The sequence below is a fragment of the Oncorhynchus masou genome, chromosome 15 (assembly GCF_036934945.1).
Source record: "Oncorhynchus masou masou isolate Uvic2021 chromosome 15, UVic_Omas_1.1, whole genome shotgun sequence".
NCBI lineage: Eukaryota > Metazoa > Chordata > Actinopteri > Salmoniformes > Salmonidae > Oncorhynchus > Oncorhynchus masou.
Genome location: NC_088226.1, coordinates 31,410,676 through 31,432,489, shown reverse-complemented (window position 1 = coordinate 31,432,489; position 21,814 = coordinate 31,410,676). Strand labels below are relative to the sequence as shown.

At 44.0% G+C, this 21,814-nt stretch overlaps 1 pseudogene; it reads left to right on the top strand.

Moving 5' to 3' along the window:
• The window catches only part of LOC135556840 (protein crumbs homolog 1-like), a 38,195-nt pseudogene extending 17,494 nt beyond the window's left edge, over positions 1–20,701 (top strand).
• Positions 20,702–21,814: the final 1,113 nt, after the last annotated feature.

The following is a 21,814-nucleotide window of genomic DNA, read 5'->3' as shown; positions in this document are numbered from 1 at the left end:
ATCAAAACTGGGACCGAGAGACTGAAAAACAGCTTCTCTCTCAAGGCCATCAGACTGCTAAACAGCAATCACTAACTCAGAAAGGCTGCTGCCTACATAGAGACTCACTCGTTTATTAAAACAATCATACCGTCTATTGCATCTTGCCTATGATGCTCGGCCATCGCTCATTCATATATCTATATGTACATATTCTTATTACATCCCTTTAGATTTGTGTGTATTAGGTAGTTGTTGGGGAATTGTTAGATTACTTGTTAGATATTACTGCACTGTCAGAACTAGAAGCACAAGCATTTCGCTACACTCGCATTAACATCTGCTAACCATGTATATGTGACCAATGAAATTTGATTTGAGGCTCATAGCTAAGGGTCTGAATACTTATGTAAATATTTCAGTTTTATTTTTAATACATTTCCAAAATTGTCTAAAAACCTGTTTTTGCTTTGTCATTGTGGAGTATTTTGTGTAGATTGAGGATAAAACATTTTTATTTAATCCATTTTAGAATACGGCTGTAACGTAGCAAAATGTGAAAAAAAGGGAAGCGGTCTGAATACTTTCCGAATGGTCTGTATATAACATTCTATTTGTTGTAATATTTATTTATAATCATTTTAATTGAAAATTAAGTTTTGAATTAAGCTTCAGTCATAAACCATATGCCATGGAATCGGTACACCAAAAAACTCTTCCCAACGAATTTACAATCTATATGGCACAGCTGTCAATTTTTTGGTCCTTAAATTAAAGTGGTATGCCTTTTTTATCACAATTTTCTTTAAAACCTCTTAGTGATCCCTTCACGCGCCACTCCCGTTGACGGGATTGATTTGACATCACCCAGTGAAAAAGTAGTGCGCCTGTCAGAAATATGTGTATAGTTAGCAGGGAAGTCAGGCGCAGGAGAGTCAAACGGAGTGTAAAATGGAGTCTTTTAATAAATGTCCAAGTAACATTCTCCATAGCACTAATAAGAAAAAAGAATAAACAAATATGGGTACGAAGACCCGACGCGCTCCTATGCAAAAAACACTACACTGACAATAAACAATCTCTGACAAAGACATGAGGGGAAACAGAGGGTTAAATACATAACAGGTAATGAATGGGATTGAAAACAGGTGTGTGGGAAGACATGACAAAACCAATGGAAAATGAAAAATGGATCAATGATGGCTAGAAGACCGGTGACGTCGAACGCCAAGCACCGCCCAAACAAGGAGAGGCAACGACTTTGGCAGAAGTCGTGACAGCGCCAAATTCAAAAACAGAAATACTCATACAAGTGTTATATATGGGTTTTAAGATGAACTTCTTGGTAATCCAGCCACAGTGTCAGATTTGAAAAAGGCTTTACAGCGAAAGCAAAAAATGCTATTTTCTGAGGATAGCACCCCAGCAAACATACACATGAAAATCAGAATTCAACCAGCCAGGCACAACACAAAAGTCAGAAATAACATATAATGCATGCCTTATCTTTGAAGATCTTCTTCTGTTGGCACTCTAATGTGTCCATTAAACATCACAAATGGTCCTTTTGTTCAATAAATTATGTCGTTATATATCCAAAATCCGTTTATTTGGCGCGTATTATTTAGAAAATACACTGGTTCCAACTCGCGCAAGATAACTACACATTATCTAATTAGCTACCTGTAAACTTGATCCAATCATTTCAAACAACTCCTAATCCAACTTTAGGTATTTTTAAACGTAAATAATCAATAACATTTAAGACGGGATAAACTGTGTTCAATACCGGAGGAAAATAACGTGTTGCGAGCTTTCAGGTCACGCGCCTCAACCACACCAGTACACTTCACTCGACCCTCGTTCTGAACAGGGCTACTTCATTTCTCAAAGGAAAAACATCAACCAATTTCTAAAGACTGTTGACATCCAGTGGAAGCGATAGGAACTGCAAGCAACTGCCTTAGAATTCCAGATTCCCATTAAAATCCCATTGAAAAGAGAGTGACCTCAAAAAAAAAATCCTGGATGGTTTGTCCTCCGGGGTTTCACCTGTCAAATAAGTACTGTTATACTCATAGACATCATTCAAACAGTTTTAGAAACATCAGAGTGTTTTCTATCCAAATCTACTAATAATATGCATATCCTAGCTTCTGGGCCTGAGTAGCAGGCAGTTTACTTTGGGCACACTTTTCATCCAGACGTGAAAATAGTGCATCCTAGCCTTAAGAATTTTTAACCAATTTTGTTCTTTAGTGCAGGGCTGACAGACAAATGCCTTACTTTCTCCTCCTTTCACTTGCCTCTTCCATTTTTGCGGTAATGCTGCAATTAGTTGGTTGTAATTTTGAGTAGAGCAGACATTTCCATATATATTTTGTGTGACATAACTCGGCCAATCCTATCTATCTATATCTATAGTATTTTTTATATTTTGTTCTGTCTTTTCTGGTGAATTAAACTGAAATTGCAACCAACTTCCTGTGGCTTGTTTTAAAAAATAGTGATATTATGGAGATTATTTCATTTTCAAATAACTGTGTGGATTGACAGACCAAGGCACAGCGTGATTAAAATTCCACATTTTATTTATTTAACGTGTTAACGTGTTAACACCCCCCCCCCGCTCAACTCAAACGGTGGCGCATAGAATGCAAAAATATTCTTAGAAATATTTAACCTCCACACATTAACAAGTCCAATAGCTCAAATGAAAGATAAACACCTTGTTCATCTACCCAGCGTGTCAGATTTCTAAAATGTTTTACGGCGAAAACATAGCACATATTTACGTCAAACCACCACAAAGACACAGACGATATGCAGCCATTTTGTCAAACAAAAGATGCAATCACAAACGCAGGATTAAAAGAAAAATCATTCACTAACCTTTTGAAAATCTTCATCAGATGACAGTAGTAGAACATGTTACACAGTACATTTATGTTTTTTTCAATAATATGCAATTTATATCCATAAATCTCCGTTTACATTGACGCCATGTTCAAAAAATGCTCAAAAATGTCCGGAGAAATTATAGAAAGCTCCGCCAGATAACAGAAATACACATCATAAAGTTTGATTAAATATACATGTTCTACATATATTTAGAAAGATACACTGCTTCTTAATGCAACCGCTGTGTCACATTTATTTTTAACGTTACGGAATTAGTTCACTATGCAATAATCTGAGACGGCGCTCAGGCGTAAACAATATTTCTCCGCTATGTTGGAGTCAACAGAAATACAAAATTACAACATAAATATTCCCTTACCTTTGATGGTCTTCGATCAGAATGTAGTGGAAGGAGTCATACTTACCCAATACATCGTTTTGTTTCAGTTCCGGTGTCAATGTAGTATCATATGCTACCACTTTCAGCTCAAATGCACCAAAAATGACTTCTGGTCCAGAATAGTTGCGCATCAAAACTTCAAAATTACATATAATAGGTCGACTAAACTGGTCAAACTAAGTGCAGAATCAAGCTTTAGGATGTTATAAACGTACAAAACGATTGGCATTACAACCGGACAACCCGAATTCATAGAGTGTTTTCTATCCAATAATAATTTTTATATGCATATATTAGCAATTTAGGACAGATTTTCTTTTCAGTTTACTATGGGCACGCAATTCATCCAAAGGGGGCAGTATTGTCCCTAACCCTAACTGGTTTTAAGCAAAACTTTCAAAAACAGAAAACAAACAACGAACCGTGACATCAGCGGTGCAACATGCACTAACTCAAAGCAATATCCCACACAGCAGGTGGAAACAGGGAACCCTTATGTATGATCCCCAATTAGAGACAACAAACCTCAGCTGCCTCTAATTGGGAACCATACCAAGAGCACCAACATAGAAATCATAAACCTAAAACACCCCCTCGTCACGCCCTGACCTACTATACCACAGAGAACCATGGTCTCTCCATGGTCAGGGCATGACAGTTATAATCTAAATAAATGTTTAAAAAAAGCCATTCTTGCACATGGGGTGAGACATTCTTACTTATCTGCTGGAGAAGAAGTTTGGATACAATGAGGTAAGGCAATGCCTTACAGGGACACAGCAGCGCTTACGACATTTACAATACAAACAAAAATGAATTTGCAAGCATTGTCACACACATGTCAGTCAGGGTACAGACCCTGGTAAGTAATTTTGATTCTTTCTTTTCAGAGAGGGATATTAATAATAACCAATTGCCACGAAAGCAAATTAGTAATCTGGCAGTACCCAAGAAAAGACACACAGAAACACAAACGCTGCACACACATGCTGAGATCTAGAGTTAAACTACTGCTATCCTAGATGGTATGGATAATTAAAGTCCTTTGCTCTTAAATGCATGCAGATCACCAACGCTTGTGTGTCTTTATGTAATACGCATGCATGTGTATGTGCTTGGTGTTGGGGATGTGCAAGCAATGTGTGTGTGTCTCTGAAAGTAGATTCACAAGGATGTGGGGCAATTAACACACTATTACCCCCCTGCCTTATTTAATTACAGCACCTGTAGCCTGCTATCTGCTACTGGAACGGGAAGTGGGTGACAATTAAAGATTACATTTGTTCTGTGTCTATGCACCTGTGTGTATGTGTGTCATGTGGGAAAAAGGCAGACAGTGCAGTCTGTGAGTGCTATCTTAGACAGATCAGAGTGTGTCCTATCTAGTGTCGTCTGGGCTGCGTCTGTAACATGGGAACATATGGGCTTACCATACACAATATAGCATAGACTTCTTGGACAGTGAGCGAGAAAGTCATACCACTAGAAGATGTATTTGGTATTTTTGTCACACAAAACAAATGCATAATTTGTACTATTTGGGAACCAGTAGTTGAAACCCTGAATATGTTATAATAAAACAATTACCCTCATCTTCTGTCCACTCCCTCCCTGTCCTTCTCTGTAGAGTATGAGACGGCCCGCTTTGGCAATGAGGACTCTCAGAGCTACGCCGTTTTCACCATCACAGATGATGCAGGAAGTGACATCACTGTCTCCCTCTTTCTGCGCACACACCGCCACGCTGGCCTCTTGTTGGTGCTCGCCAATAGCACCAGCCAATACCTGCGCCTGTGGCTGGATAAGGGGCGGGTCAGAGTTCAGCTCCATAACTTTGAGACCCTGACCAGTGAGAGTTTGGTTAACGATGGGGACATCCACTTTGTGAGCGTGGTTGTGGACCGTGAGCATTTGGTCCTATACGTGGCCAACCAGAAGCAGGGCTCGGTGGAGGTCAGGACAGTGGACAGTCAGATGGGGGATGTGGTGTATGTGGGGGGTCTGGCAGAGCAGAAGGCGTCATCAGCATTCGGGGGCTACTTTAAAGGCTGTATCCAGGACCTGAGGATCAACAGTGAGAGACTGCAGTTCTTCAGGCTGGACACCACAGTGACATCATATCCACTGGTGCTCATGGCTAATGTCACGGCGGGCTGCGCTGGGGTCGACTCCTGTAGTGTGAGTGGACTGAGCAATCTTTACTACTCTCTAAACCTGCCTCTTCTACCCCTACTCTGTCCCCTTCTTTCACCTGCCCTACCCTGTCCTTTGCCCATGCCATACCCAGTCCTGCCTTTCCCTGCTCTGCACACAGCCATGCCTTGCCCCTGCCCTACCAATTCTGCTCCAATCCCGGACTACCCTGCCCCTTCTGATCCATCCCCAGCCTTCATTATCTTACTCGCCATCAATGTGTTTGAAAGCCACATATGTCACCAGTCCCACACAATCAAATTAAATTGTGTTTAAGGGTGAGGATAAAGGTCTTAATTGGAAATGCTGTTTCGTAAGAGAAGACGAAAGAGAAGACGAAAGAGACAAGAAGACAGGGAGACAATAAGGAACTGTCAACTGTTAGGGTGTGTTTACACAGGCAGACCAATCCTGATCTTTTGCCAAATTATTGATTTGATTGGTCAAATGATCAACTAGAGGAAAAAGATCAGAATTGGGGTGCCTGTGTGAACGCAGCCATAGGGCTCAGTTAGGATCAGTGCTAGGGCTAGATTACCTGACTAAAGCACTTGAAACCTTTTAATAACTTAGGCCGTAATGGCTTTAATGTCCTCCATCTCCGAAGGTTCGCACAAAGTAATTGAGGTGCTTAAAATACTTGAATTTACAACTGTGAAATTGGTACTCTGAAGTTGGTACTTGAAAAGTACTTGAATTCAAAAGAAAGGAGAAGAGAAAATGATCAAATATGTTCATATGAAAATTATTAGAAAAATGTATTGGTCTTGTGAATTAATTTCCAGACAGACTACCAAGTTTTATTTCCTCACGTGTTTCGGCTCTGGTTGCCAGGCGAGCTTCCTCATTCCACTCACACTGCCACTCAGCCAGGCAGGTACCAAACTGACTGATTAGTCAATGCCAAACATCACATCGATAGCTAAAATGCCAGGCGAATGTAGATTCGACCCTGCCTGGCAGTATAAATGGGTTTTGCCAGACCCACCATTTTGTTACGTTACAGCCTTATTGTAAAATTGTTTAAATAAATGTTTTCCTCATGAATCTACACACAATATCCTATAATGCCAAAGCAAAAACAGTTTTTTTGTGCAAATGTATTAACATAAGTATTCAGACCCTTTTTTATTTATTTTATTTTAATTATTTTACCTTTGTTTAACCAGATAGGCAAGTTGAGAACAAGTTCTCATTTACAACTGCGACCTGGTAAAGATAAAGCAAAGCAGTTCGACACATACAACAACACAGAGTTATACATGGAGTAAAACAAACATACAGTCAATAATACAGTACAAAAACAAGTCTATATACAATGTGAGCAAATGATGTGAGATCAAGGAGGTAAAGGCAATAAAAAGGCCACGGTGGCGAAGAAATACAATATAGCAAATAAAAACACTGGAATTGCAGATTTGCAGTGGGTGAATGTGCAAAGTAAAAATGCTGAGGTGCAAGGGAGCAAAAATAAATAAATACAGTAGGGATGATTAAATTGTTTGGGCTATTTATAGATAGCATATGTACAGGTGCAGTGATCTGTGACCTGCTCTGACAGCTGGTGCTTAAAGCTGGTGAGGAAGATAAGTGTTTCCAGTTTCAGAGATTTTTGTAGTTCGTTCCAGTCATTAGCAGCAGAGAACTGGAAGGACAGCCGGCCAAAGGAGGAATTGGCCCTGGGGGTGACCAGTGAAATACACCTGCTGGAGCGCGTGCTAAGTGTTTCCAGTTTCAGAGATTTTTGTAGTTTGTTCCAGTCATTGGCAGCAGAGAACTGGAAGGACAGGCGGCCAAAGGAGGAAATGGCCCTGGGGGTGACCAGTGAAATACACCTGCTGGAGGGCATGCTACGGTGGGTGCTGCTATGGTGACCAGCGAAGTGAGATGAGACGGGACTTTACCTAGCAGGGTCTTGTAGATGACCTGGAATCAGTGGGTTTGGCGACGAGTATGAAGCGAGGGCCAGCCAACGAGAGCGTACAGGTCGCAGTGGTGGGTAGGATATGGGGCTTTGGTGACAAAACGGATGGCACTGTGATAGACTGCATCCAATTTGTTGAGTAGGGCGCTGGAGGCTATTTTGTAAATGACATCGCCGAAATCGAGGATCGGTAGGATGGTCAGTTTCACGAGGGTATGTTTGGCAGCATGAGTGAAGGATGCTTTGTTGCGAAATCGGAAGCAAATTCTAGATTTAACTTTGGATTGGAGATGTTTGATGTGAGTCTGGAAGGAGAGTTAACAGTCTAACCAGACACCTAGGTATTTGTAGTTGTCCACATATTCAAAGTCAGAACTGTCCAGAGTAGTGATGCTGGGCGGGCGGGCAGCTGCAGGCAGCGATCGGTTGAAGAGCATGCATTTAGTTTTACTTGTATTTAAGAGCAGTTGGAGGCTATGGAAGGAGACTTTTATGGCATTGAAGCTCATCTGGAGGGTAGTTAACACAGTGTCCAAAGAAGGGCCTGAAGTATACAGGATGGTGTCGTCTGCATAGAGGTGGATCAGAGACTCACCAGCAGCAAGAGCGACATCAGTGATGTATACAGAGAAAAGAGTTGGCCCAAGAATTGAACCCTGTGGCACCACCATAGAGACTTCCAGAGGCCCAGACAACAGGCCCTCCAATTTGACACACTGAACTCTATCAGAAAAGTAATTGGTGAACCAGGCGAGGCAATCATTTGAGAAACCAAGGCTGTTGAGTCTGCTGATGAGGATGTGGTGATTGACAGAGTCGAAAGCCTTGGCCAGGTCAATGAATACGGCTGCACAGTATTGTTTCTTATCGTTGGCGGTTAAGATATCGTTTAGAACCATGAGCATGGCTGAGGTGCACCCATGACCAGCTCTGAAACCAGATTACATAGTGGAGAAGGTACGGTAGGATTCGAAATGGTCGTTAATCTGTTTGTTAACTTGGCTGTCGAAGACCTTAGAAAGGCAGGTTAGGATAGATATAGGTCTGTAGCAGTGGTGGGCCGTCAGGGCCAGCAAGGCCTTCTCTGCTGGCCTAAACATCATCAGAATATAATTTTTTTTAAATATATTTTCCCACAAATATGTATTAAATTATTCACCAGAGTAAGAGTTACACTCTTCATTTCATAGCGTTCCTCTTGGTTGCACTGCTTCCAGCCCCAGGTTGAGATTTGGAGGGCTGGTCTTTATGTTAGATCCTTTATCCAATCATATTCAGCCATCATGTGTTGCCAGGGGTCTAAAATCTGCCCTCAGGCCTTCGGAATCAACAGTGTGGGCGCTTGTAGCTTAAAGTGAATGGAAATTAAAATTTAGTCTCAACCAATCAGCTTTAGAGTTGGTTAATGTACGCCTGCTGGCTGGCTCCAGTGTTACACAGGAGCCAGCTAGCAGGCGTAGTGCGTGCACGTCTTTTGATTGGATTACCAATACTGAGAGGCAGGTCCTATATGGGCAGGTCTCAGAACTAGGAAACTGAAGTTGATCAACAAATTAATTTGCATACTACTAAGCTGTTTTTTCAACCCACAATGGCGGAAGGAGAAGATATCGATTTGGTTGAGGATATAATTATAACGCCATTCTCAAGACAAACTTTTCAAGAAAAGTTAGACATTGTCAGGAGAGGTAGACGCCGACGCTACAAAGACTGTCACAGGCGGGAAAGGGGTTTGTTCGCCACTTTCAACTATGAATGACTCACAGGCTCCGAGAAGCACTGCAAACTGTACTGCTGGGAATGCCTATTATTTGCAAGTGATCAATTTGGTGTTTGGAGCCACACTGGCTTTGCAAACCTGAGTTGTCTAACCAAGGCAGCAACGAGACACCAAAGTACGGCTGGGCACTTACAAGCAATGGTGCTTTTGAAAACTTTTGGGGACACCCGAGTGGATCTACAGCTCAACGAACAAGCGCGCAGGGCAACGAAGCTGCCCAATGAAAAGGTATTGTACTCTTCCCCTGCAATTCTCTGAATAAAAATGTCAATTTCAAGGTGACGCAACGCCTGGTTATACTGCGTTTCTGTCTAAATGTATAGTGTCTAGAGCCATGGCATCATAATGATGGTAATAAGAGGTGGATTAATTCGGGTGGGACTGTGTAGGACTTCACTGAAGGCCCAGGCCCCAGAACCACGGCACGCTACTGGTCTGTAGCAGTTTGGGTCAAGAGCGTGTCCCCCTTTGAAGAGGGGGATGACCGCAGCTGCTTTCCAATCTTTGTGAGTCTCAGACGACACGAAAGAGAGGTTAAACAGGCTAGTAATCGGGATTGCAACAATTTCGGCAGATAATTTTAGAAAGAAAGGGTTCAGATTGTCTAGCCCGGCTGATTTGTAGGGGTCCAGATTTTGCAGCTCTTTTGGAACAAAAAATGAGTTGCTGTGGGGAGTGCAGTGCTGTTGACCGGGGTAGCGGTAGCCAGGTGGAAAGCATGGCCAGCCGTAGAAAAATGCTTGTTGAAATGCTCAATTATAGTGGATATATCGGTGGTGACATGAGCCATGAGACTCGAAATTGAGCTCAGGTGCATCCGGTTTCCTTGATCATCCTTGAGATGTTTCTACAACTTGATTGGAGTCCACCTATGGTAAATTCAATTGATTGGACATGATTTGGAAAGGCACACACCTGTCTATATAAGGTCCCACAGTTGACAGTGCATGTCAGAGATGCGCTCTGAGACATGATTGTGTCAAGGCACAGATCTAGGGAAGGGTACCAAAAAATGTTAGCAGCATTGAAGGACTCCAAGAACACAGTGGCCATCATTCTTAAATGGAAGACAAGACTCTTCATAGAGCTGGCAGCCCGGCCAATCTGAGCAATCGGGGGTCTGGCATTCTCTGGATTTATGGTGCTTTCAAGACAATTGGGAACTCGGAAAAAAACAAGATTGAATCATGATGTCAGTGATCTTCAGGTCGGAGCTCTAGAAAGATGCCTGAGTTGGAATTCCAAGTTGGATGACCGTCCAAAATGTATTTTCCTAGTCGGAGCTCAGTTCCAGTTGTCTTGAAGTCACTGAAGTCTGAGATTTCCCAGTTCCAAGTTTCCAATTGTTTTGAACACGGCAGAAGTCATGCTGGATTGACAGCACGGCCAATGTATTCAACCTTTTCTGGCCCATAGTGTTGAATTCTTATCATTTTAAGCTTGGAAAAGAGAACTTTAAACCAGACTTAAGCCACACAACCACTCCACTGAACAGCAGGCTAATGATTGCTTTGCAACGCTTACAGTTAGTCACTGATTCCTTCCAAACCACTCATTGTTGAATTTGCTCTTTTGTCACACAACACAACGCCACAGAAGTTTTGAGGGAGCGTGCAATTGGCATGCTGACTGCAGAAATGTCTACCAGAGATGTTGCCAAATAATTTAATTTTAATTTCTCTACCATAAACTGCCAACGTCATTTTAAAGAATTTGTCTAACCGGCCTCACAACCGCAGACCACATGTATCCACACCAGCCCAAGACCGCCACATCTGGCTTCTTCTTCACCTGCAGGATTGTCTGAGACCAGCCACCCAGACAGATGATGAAGCTGAGGAGTATTTCAGTCTGTAATAAAGGCCTTTTGTGTGGAAAAACTCATTCTGATTGGCTGGTCCTGACTCCCCAGTGGGTGGGCCTGGCTCCCGAGTGGGTGGGCCTAAGCCCTCCGAGGCTCACTGATGGCTGCACCCCTGCCCAGTCATGTGAAATCCATAGATTAGAGCCTAATGAATTTATGAATTATAAAAGATAACCTGACTGTCCCTATATCCTTTAGTAGGAGAAATAATAATAATAATAATAATAAATTGTATTTTCTTTCTCTCCCTCTCCAGAGGAACCCTTGTCAGAACGGGGGGATGTGCTACTCCATGTGGAATGACTTCACCTGCACCTGCCCCCACAACACTGCAGGGCGGCGCTGTGAGAAAGTCATGGGGTGTGAGCTTGCCCCCTGCCCCGCAAAGGCGGAGTGCCGCACCCTCAACCAGGGATACGAATGTGAGTCATTCTTCCCTAAATCTGCCCGTCGGTCTGTGAGGTAGGACTGGGATTAGGACAGATTAGCCCGTGGTTGTATTAGTGATGATTTACATGGCCGTCTGTCTGCCCTGTCACCGCTATGATTAGCTGTCCTGGAATGAAGACAGAAACAACACTGTCACTCAGAAAAAGCAGAGGATACAGTGTTGTTGTGTCTGCCCAGCACACATTCGCTCATCATTCAGCCTCCTTGTGGTTGATTTTCTATTTACTTGTTAATGTATATTTTTCGCTTTATTCCTACTTTTATTCCATGGTCCATATTCCATCACGTTTTGGACTGATCCTGAGGGTTAAAGCCTTTATTAATTGACCACATATTTACATACATATCCCTTCTTTTCCTTCCCAGGCTTCTCCAGCGCTACCTTCCTTGACGACAGCAGTGTACTGTCTTACCGCGGTAATGGCCGTATCCAACGTGGCCTGGCCAGCATCACCGCCAGCCTGCGCACCCGTAAACGCCACGTCGCCATCCTGCATGCCGAGCGTGGGCCGGAGTTTGTGACGGTGTCTGTGCAGCATGGCCTTCTCTTCTTGGAGCTACAGAGCGGGGAGGGCTCGTCCACGGTTTCCCTGAAAAGCCGCGTGGGGGTCAGCGACGGGGATTGGCACAGCGTCCACCTCTTCATGGTCACCCCATGGGCAGAGGTGTCCCGCTGGACCCTAGTGCTGGATGAGGAAGTGGATGAAGCTGGGAGCTCCAGCAGCGAAGGGGGCAACCTGGACTTCCTCAGGGAGGGGGTGGACATCCAGCTGGGGGGGCTTGGGCCCAAGGCTGGCTGGAGCATAGAGGGGTGCCTGGGTACTGTGGAGGTGGGGGGCATCGCCCTGTCTTACTACAGCCCCTTAGAGGTCAACCTGCCCCGGATTCAGGAGGAGCAGTTCCTTCGGACATCCCCCAACCCACCCCGTAGCGGGTGCAGTGGAGGCCCGGTGTGCCAGCCCAGCCCTTGCATGAATGGAGGTAGCTGTCAGGACCTCTGGAACCTGTTCAACTGTAGCTGTGAGGAGGGCTGGACCGGCCGCCGCTGTGAGCGCAACACAGACACCTGCGCCTCCAATCCCTGTATCCATGGCAACTGCAGCATTCAGGGGCTGGCATATGTGTGTGCCTGTGAGTTTGGCTACACCGGGGTGGACTGTGAGGAGGAGGTGGATGTGTGTGAGAACCATCTATGCACTCATGGAGGCACGTGTCTACATGGAGTGGACAAGTACGCCTGTCTGTGTGCAGAGAACTACACCGGACCTTACTGCAAGTGAGTCACATGGGTGGGGTTAGGAATGGAATATCATATTTATTTTTATACAGAGGAATTAACACACAACTAAACAGTCACCTTCCTTTTATCTGCAAAGTTTTATATTCCAAAATTGCAGTCCCTTTGAGATTAAACACAATTTGCTAAATGTTTAAGTATTAAGTCCACAAATAGGCTTTTTAAAAATATTTTTTTACCTTTATTTAACTAGGCAAGTCAGTTAAGAACAAATTATTATAAACAAATAGGCTTTAACAACCAACAGTTGAAAGAATAACATCATAAAACAATATTTTATGTTTTGAAAACATGGATTCTGCATTTGGAATATTTCAATGAGATAAAAGTATAATCCAAGGATCTCAAAGCAATAGGACACACCAGTGGGACTCCCTTTTAGCTCTATTACACAGTAAGGAAAAAGGAAACCATGTAAATGTTCAGATCTCTGTAAAGCACTTAAACCATGCATGAACTGTGTGTTTTAGTTGCAGCATTTCTGTTCGACTTAATGTCATATATGGCTCTAGTGTGTCGCTGTAGTCTGTGTAGTAACATTGCTGCAGTGTGTCACTGTAGTGCACTGTGTGTGGTGTATTTATCTCCCTGGTGGTTCAGCGCTACTGCCTCTCATCTCCCGTTTGCCTTGGAGCATCATCGAGGGAATGCCTTCATCCATTTATCTTGTAAACACACACTCTCTCTCACATGCACTACCAAACACTCTCTCTCTTTCTCTCTCGCTCACACACATTCTCTCACATCGCTCCTTCACACGGGCGTTTTTGAAACAACTTCCCTCGGCAAGCTCGAGTTTCAGACAAGATGTCTATCTTTGCTGGAAAGTTTTCATCCTAAATCTTCTTTTTTTATTCTAAACTCAGCAAAAAAAGAAACGTCCTCTCACTGTCAACTACGTTTATTTTCAGCAAACTTAACATGTGTAAATATTTGTATGAACATAACAAGATTCAACAACTGAGACATAAACTGAATAAGTTCCACAGAAATGGAATAATGTGTCTCTGAACAAAGGGAGGGTCAAAATCAAAAGTAACAGTCAGTATCTGGTGTGGCCACCAGCTGCATTAAGTACTGCAGTGCATCTCCTCCTCATGGACTGCACCAGATTTGCCAGTTATTGCTGTGAGATGTTACCCCACTCTTCCACCAAGGCACCTGCAAGTTCCCAGACATTTCTGGGGGGAATGTCCCTAGCCCTCACCCTCCGATTCAACAGGTCCCAGACGTGCTCAATGGGATTGAGATCCGGGCTCTTCGCTGGCCATGGCAGAACACTGACATACCTGTCTTGAAGGAAATCACGCACAGAATGAGCAGTATGGCTGATGGCATTGTCATGCTGGAGGGTCATGTCAGGATGAGCCTGCAGGAAAGGTACCACATGAGGGATGAGGATGTCTTCTCTGTAACGCACAGCGTTGAGATTGCCTGCAATGACAACAAGCTCAGTCCAATGATGCTGTGACACACCGCCCCAGACCATGACGGATCCTCCACTTCCAAATCGATCCCGCTCCAGAGTACAGGCCACTCATTCCTTCAACGATAAATGCAAATCTGACCATCACCCCTGGTGAGACAAAAGCGACTCGTCAGTGAAGAGCACTTTTTGCCAGTCCTGTTTGGTCCAGCTACGGTGGGTTTGTGCCCATAGGCGACATTGATGTCTGGTGAGGACCTGCCTTACAATAGGCCTTCAAGCCCTCAGTGCAGCCTCTCTTAGCCTATTGCAGACAGTCTGAGCACTGGTGGAGGGATTGTGCATTCCTGGTGTAACTTGGGCAGTTGTTGTTGCCATCCTGAACCTGTCCCGCAGGTGGGATGTTCGGATGTATCGATCCTGTGCATGTGTTGTTACACGTGGTCTGCCACTGCGAGGACGATCAGCTGTCCGTCCTGTCTCCCTGTAGCGCTGTCTTAGGCGTCTCACAGTACGGACATTGCAATGTATTGCCCTGGCCACATCCTCATGCCTCCTTGCAGCATGCCTAAGGCATGCTCATGCAGATGAGCAGGGACACTGGGCCTCTTTCTTCTGGTGTTTTCAGAGTCAGTAGAAATGCCTCTTTAGTGTCCTAAGTTTTCATAACTGTGACCTTAATTGCCTGCAGTCTGTAAGCTGTTAGTGTCTTAACGACCGTTCCACAGGTACATGTTCATTAATTGAACAACCATGGGAAACAGTGTTTAAACCCTTTACAATGAAGATCTGTGAAGTTATTTGGATCTTTGAAAGACAGGGTCCTGAAAAAGGGACGTTTCTTTTTTTGCTGAGTTTATGTATTCTCTCTCTCTCTCTCTCTCTCTCTCCAGTGATCACATTGAGGAAATGCCATGGTACATAGACATCAGAAAATTGTAAGTTTTATTATTTGATACTCCTCCCACCTATTTCAAGAAATGACATAACAACCAGCACCAGTGTTTTCCCCCTACATATCCGGACATTGTAAGTCCATCAGAGCAGGACAGAGTCTGTGATGTTTTAAAGTCCTATAGGAGTGGTTTAATGTCCTGTTCTTGAGGAGCAGTCAGGGGTCTAAATGTCTCTATCCTGATCGCCCCCTACATCCTGTAGTCTCCCAGTGGGGATACAGACGGTACATCCCACTCCCCCTAGTTCACACACACACATATTAGTAGACAATAAAACCCTTTACCCTATAACCCCCTGCTCCCCATTGTTTAACGTCAGGTGGTGCTTCTTCTACACACCACTACTCGCTCAACCCCGCTACCGGAAGCAAGACAATGTCCTGCCCCCTTCCCATCGAAATCTCTCTTATGCACACACACCCTCTAGAGGAATGTGCCTGTCTGATTGTGTGGCCTGTATGTGGTTTTCTCTCCTCAGTAGGCCCAAGCTGCCCGTGTCTGTCTGTGGAGATGCGTCCAGAAACTACATCTGCTTCAACGCAGGGAACTGCACTGAGAGGGACCTTTCTTGCGACTGTCTACCCGGCTTCACTGGACACCGGTAAGAGAAAGAGTTAAATAAAGAAAAGAGAAGGATACAGAGTGAAAAGGAAGGACGGGGGTAGAGATAATCTAAAAGTATACCCAGAAAATAGGTGAACTTTGTAAAACATTCATTAGACGCAGACCATCTTGATGTTGTGTGTCGTCTCTTTTTTTTGCCTCTGTTTCTATATCTGACCCTCATCCTGCGTGAAGCTGTGAGCAGGAGGTGGATGAGTGCAAGTCCAACCCCTGCCTGAACGGGGGCTACTGCCGAAACCTCATTAACAACTACCACTGTGTGTGTGACATGAGTTTCGCCGGGGACAATTGCCAGGTCGACGTAAGCGACATTTACTTTTACATGGCCGTTCTGTTCTGGCAGAACCTCTTCCAGCTGATCTCTTTCCTCATCCTGAACCTTGATGACGATCCTGTGATCGACTGGGGAGGGCAAGACGACTGAGAGAGAGAGAGAGAGTGTGTGCGTGCGTGTGTGTGTGTATGTGCATGTGTTTGTGCATGTGCGTTCGAGTGGTGTATAAACTTGAGATTTATGGTGATGGGTGTTTCAGGTGTTAAATGCCTGTTCAATGAAAAACAGCATGCACACACGTGCACACAAACATGTTCTGAATAGTGTGAGTGTTGTTATATCTGTGTCTGTGTATTACATTACCACTGGGGTTAGCAGAGAGGATTCTTTAAACTCTGTGTTTAGGGATTAACAATAGGAGTTGTTCCTGAACTGGGCCAATGAGAAATTGGAGCCCTGGACAAGACGTAATGTCTCTGAGTGTAAAAGTACAACTTAGCAATAGGTTTAATTGTTTTTCTATTGTTCCGGTGAGCCAAGTTTAAATGTATTATCTTTTCTGACAAGAGCACAGAGCTGTTTTTTGTGCCTTAAAAAAAACTCATTTTTTGTATGGGCAGTAGATTTTTATAAAAAGTGGTGTGATTTTGGAATATCCTCTCTGTTGGATATGACAATATGAATATCCTTTGGGCGATGTTTCTAAACTTAACACAGATCAGGTAGCATTATATTGTACATTAGACTAAGCTATACAGAAACTATAATAATGGGTATTTTCCATGGACCAAACGGAAAACAAGACACAGGTTTTTGCAATTACACAGAATTGTCAGTGTAGAACCACCATTCCCGAAAGGAATGTTTTGTTATTGAAAAACAAATTCAATTTTGGAAAATAAAAATATATACAGTATTTTCTTGGATGAATCTTGTCTCTGAAAGCAAAATGTCTCACAATATATGGTCAGGCTCATGTCCATTTGATGTTGTGTGTTCCTTGAGGATAATGGTACTGGACATACAAATACTGTAAGTGGTGTAGCTAGATGGATTCCCCTAGGCCCTTGAAGGCAGCGAATCACACTTACCGTTTATCAATTTTAATCTAATCAAAATTCTGTCACACGTTCTCTGTTGTTGTCTATACCTACAAATCAGTCTGTCTCTATGTCCATCTCTCTATCTGTATGTCTCTATATATATCTGTCTGTCTGTCTGTCTGTCTGTCTGTCTGTCTGTCTGTCTGTCTGTCTGTCTACAAAAGTATGTGGACACCACTTCATATTAGTGGATTCGGTTATTTCAGCCACACACGCTGCTGACAGGTGTATCAAATCAGGCACACAGCCACACAATCTCCATAGACAAACATTGACAATAGAATGGCCTTCCTGAAGAGCTCAGTGACTTTCAATGTGGTACTATCATAGGATGCTACCTTTCCAACAGGTCAACTGTAAGTGATGCTATCATGAAGTGGAAGGTCCAAACAACCTCTGGAAGCAACATCAGAACAAGAACTGTTCGTCGATTTCCATGGCCGAGGAGCCGAACACAAGCTTAAGAATGCAAAGCGTCGGCTGGAGTGGTGTAAAGCTCACCGCCATTGGACTCTGGAGCAGTGGAAACGCGTTCTCTGGAGTGATGAGTCACGCTTCACCATCTTGTGAAGTCTGACGGACTAATCTGGGTTTGGCGGATGCCAGGAGAACGCTACCTGCCTCAATGTATAGTGCCAACTGTAAAGTTTAGTGCAGAGTAAAATTGTTTTCATGGTTCAGGCTAGGCCCCTTAGTTGCAGTGAAGGGAAATCTACCACCACAGCATACAATGGCATTCCCGACGATTCTGTGCATCCAACTTTATATCAACAGTTTGGGGAAGGCCCTTTCCTGTTTCAGCATGACCATGCCTCCGTGCACAAAGTGAGGTCCATACAGAAATGCTTTGTCGAGATCAGTATGGAAGAACTTGACTGGCCTGCACAGAGCCCTGGCCTCAACCCCATTGAACACTGACTTCGAGCCAGGCCTAATCGCCCAACATCAGTGCCCGACCTCACTGTTCCAACAACTAGTGTAGAAGAAGAGTGGAGGCTATTATAACAGCAAAGGGGGGACCAAATCCATATTAATGCCCATGATTTTGGAATGAGATGTTCGACGAGCAGGTGTCCACATACCTTTGGCCATGTAGTGTATCTTGCTGTCGATGGGTCTGTGTCCGTTCTGAGGTGTTCTGTCATGTCTTACTTTTTTAAACCACTTTCTGTCTTCAAATAAACATTTCCTGTTTTTTCATCCTCATCTGTTGTTTATCCTCCTTTCTCCTTTCACTACATGTCTTAATTTATCCAACATTTTGTCTTCCAGTCCTAATTCTTTCTCCGCCTCAATGATCTAAGAAAATAAAGCAGTAGGTTTTGGAGAAAGTTGGATGGCTAAAGCTTGCCATCAGAAACGGCTCCAAAACATCCCACTTGGCAAAAATTGGTTGACTCAATGTAGATTACACATCATTTCAACAACAAAAATTCTATGTGGTGACATTAAATCAACGTGGAAAACTGATTGGATTGCAAAACGTCATCAATATAAGGGAATATTTTTCACACCACTTTAAATCTAAATCCAATGGCATGGTGACATTTGTTGTTGAATACACGTTAGTTGACAATTAATCAAATGTAAATTTAAAAAATGTTGTTGAACTGATGCCTGTGCCCAGTGGGAAGTGTCCTGTAGCTGTCAATGCTCTAGGACTGGTGACAGTGGAAAGTCAACCCCTGAAGCTGCCACTAAATGTCACTTCAACACTCTGCCATGACTTTACCTCTCTTGTCACAGTTTCAGAGTGCTCGAACCTACACTTGCCAACAGTTATTACACTGGTCATAGACTTATCAATGTAAGTCCCAGGCAGAGATGTGTGTGTGTCTGTTTATGTACGTATGTACGGGCAGACATAGACCCATTGGTGTAAGTACTCCATGGGTTTTCCGGTGAGCTGTGTGGCACGGCTGTTAGATAGAGATGGTGCTTGGCCAGCTAAAAACTGCCTTTGTTTCCATCTGAAGTGCAACTCCGCATTGATCTGGTGGCGTACCTGCAGGTTGGGACTGTTTCACAGAAATGCACGAGGGCAGCTTAACTGGCAGACATGCTCGTTCCTCTAGAGACAGTCACACACACACGCACACACACGCACGCACACGCACAAGCACAAACACAAACACACACACACGTATACTGTATATATAGGCACACAGTACAGGACACATCTACCTGTCAGACACCTAGGTGCTGAGATGTGCACTGTGTAGCTGCAGTAGGGAGAGACTGTGTGTGGGGGCTTGCTCTGCCATAGAAACTGCTTAGAATGCAGACTGGTTAGAGAGTAGAGTCCTGAACCTGTCTGCCTCTGACTGATGAAGACCCTTGGCTGTGGAGTTCTCTGGGTCTGGGTACTCTGTGTTACGTTCACTCTGAGAGTAAACCCGTCTCATCTGACAGGTAAACAAACGACATATTATTGTTGAAACAAGACAGAGTAATATGGTTCCAGAATGTTGTTGTGGTGTTATTGTTTTCATTGAGGAATGTTTTACATTAGCACCGCAAGGGCATGTTGCTAACTCTTTACCTGTGTGGAGGGAAGTAACTGTTGACTTGTTTTAACTGGCCATATCTCCGAGAATCTCCTCAACATTGCTCCAATATGATACCAGGCAATATGACATGTGTAAAGGCATTTTGGCGGTGGCTCAGTATGATGGCACTTTTTGTCAAAACCATCAGATATACAACACACAGATTGCTGTGAATCAGTGTCAAAAACAGTGATGATTTCACTTGCATATTCGGTCATTAGGAAAATGCTATGATTTTGTGTTGTTTGATGGTTGTCTGTGGTTTGGATTCAGATTGTGTTTACACAGTGTGTGTGTGTTTCTGGGTGTGTTGATGCGACCCTGCGTGTGTGATTCTCCTCTGACGGAGCGTAACCCCAGGTGTCTTGCACAGGGCGGCGATGCTTGTGCCGTGTGTGGTTGGCATGATCATAGTCCCGTTGCTGGCGTTAGTCGCAGCCAAAATCTGTGAGCAGCAGCAGATGGAGGCAGGGTTCACCCCTCCAGTCTCCTACCCAGTCTGGGTCGGTCCCTGGTATGAGCTCTACTGCCTACGGGCTCGAGAACAGATCCCTCATGACGCTGGTAGAGCACTTGGAACCGGAGTGCCTTGTGTCTGTGTTCCTTCCCTCCCTGGTCTGACCAGTATTTTTTTATCATGATGTTAAGGCACTTTTGCACCTTTTTATTGATGTTCATGTTTTTCCTGCTTCCCCATTTTTTGTGTACTTGTACTTACCCCTGTCTCCCCCCCCCCCTCTCCTTAATCCATTTCCCTCTCCAGTTGACCTCTGAGGGCCTAATCTCTGACCTGTTGCTGTCAGTCACTCTAGTGTCTGTTGTGCTGCTGCTGGCCCTGGTCAGTACCTCCGTGGGCCTGGTGGTGGTGCTGAACCAGAGGGCCATCCATGGCACCTACAGCCCCAGCCGATAGGAGAAAGAGGGATATCGCAAAGAGATGTGGACATAGCCCATCCGACACTCATGGAGAGACTCATATAGAAGACTGGGGCCAGTTCCAAACCCACCACTCAACACTGTCCTGACATTGTTCCATTGAAAGACTCATATAGGAAACACACTCACTGGCCTGGACCCAGTTTCAAACCCATCACCCAACATGGCTTTTCCAACAGTCTTGAAGGTGTTCCCTTCCCACATATGCTGAGCACTAGCTGTTTTTCCTTCATTCTGCAATCTAACTCATCCCAAACCACCTCAATTGGGTTGAGGTTGGGTGATTGTGGAGGCCAGGTCATCTGATGCAGCACTCCATCACTCTCCTTCTTGGTCAAATAGCCTTACACAGCCTGGGGGGGGGGGGGGGTGTTGGGTCATTGTCCTGTTGAAAAACAAATATTAGTCCCACTAAGCGCAAACCAGCTGGGATGGCGTATCACTGCAGAATGCTGTGGTAGCCATGCTGGTTAAGTGTGCCTTAAACTCCAAATAAACCACTGTCAGTGTCACCAGCAAAGCACCATCACACCTCCTCCTCCATGCTTCACTGTGGGAACCAAACATGCGTAGATTATCCGTTCACCTACTCTGCGTCTCACAAAGATACAGTAGCCACCGTCTCAAATATAAAATATATTTTTATTTGTTTAACACTTTTTTGGTTACTATATGATTCCATATATATTATTTCATAGTTTTTGAAGTCTTCACTATTATTCTACAATGTAAAAATAAAGAAACCCTTGATTGAGTAGGTGTGTCTGTATATACAGTGCCTTCAGAAAGTATTCAGACCCCTTAATTCTAAAAACGTATTTATGTTCGATCGGGTTCAAGTCCGGGCTCTGGCTGTGCCACTCAAGTATATTCAGAGACTTGTCCCGAAGCCACTCATGTGTTGTCTTGGCTGTGTGCTTAGGGTCGTTGTCCTGTTGGAAGGTGAACCTTCACCCAAGTCTGAGGTTCTGAGCACTCTGGAGCAGGTTTTTATCAAAGATCTCTATTTACTTTGCTCCATTCATCTTTGCCTCCATCCTAACAAGTGTTCCAGTCCCTGCCGTTGAAAAACATCCCCACAGCATGATGCTACCACCACCATGCTTCACTGTTGGAATGGTGCAAGGTTTCTTCCAGACGTGGTGTTTGGCATTCAGG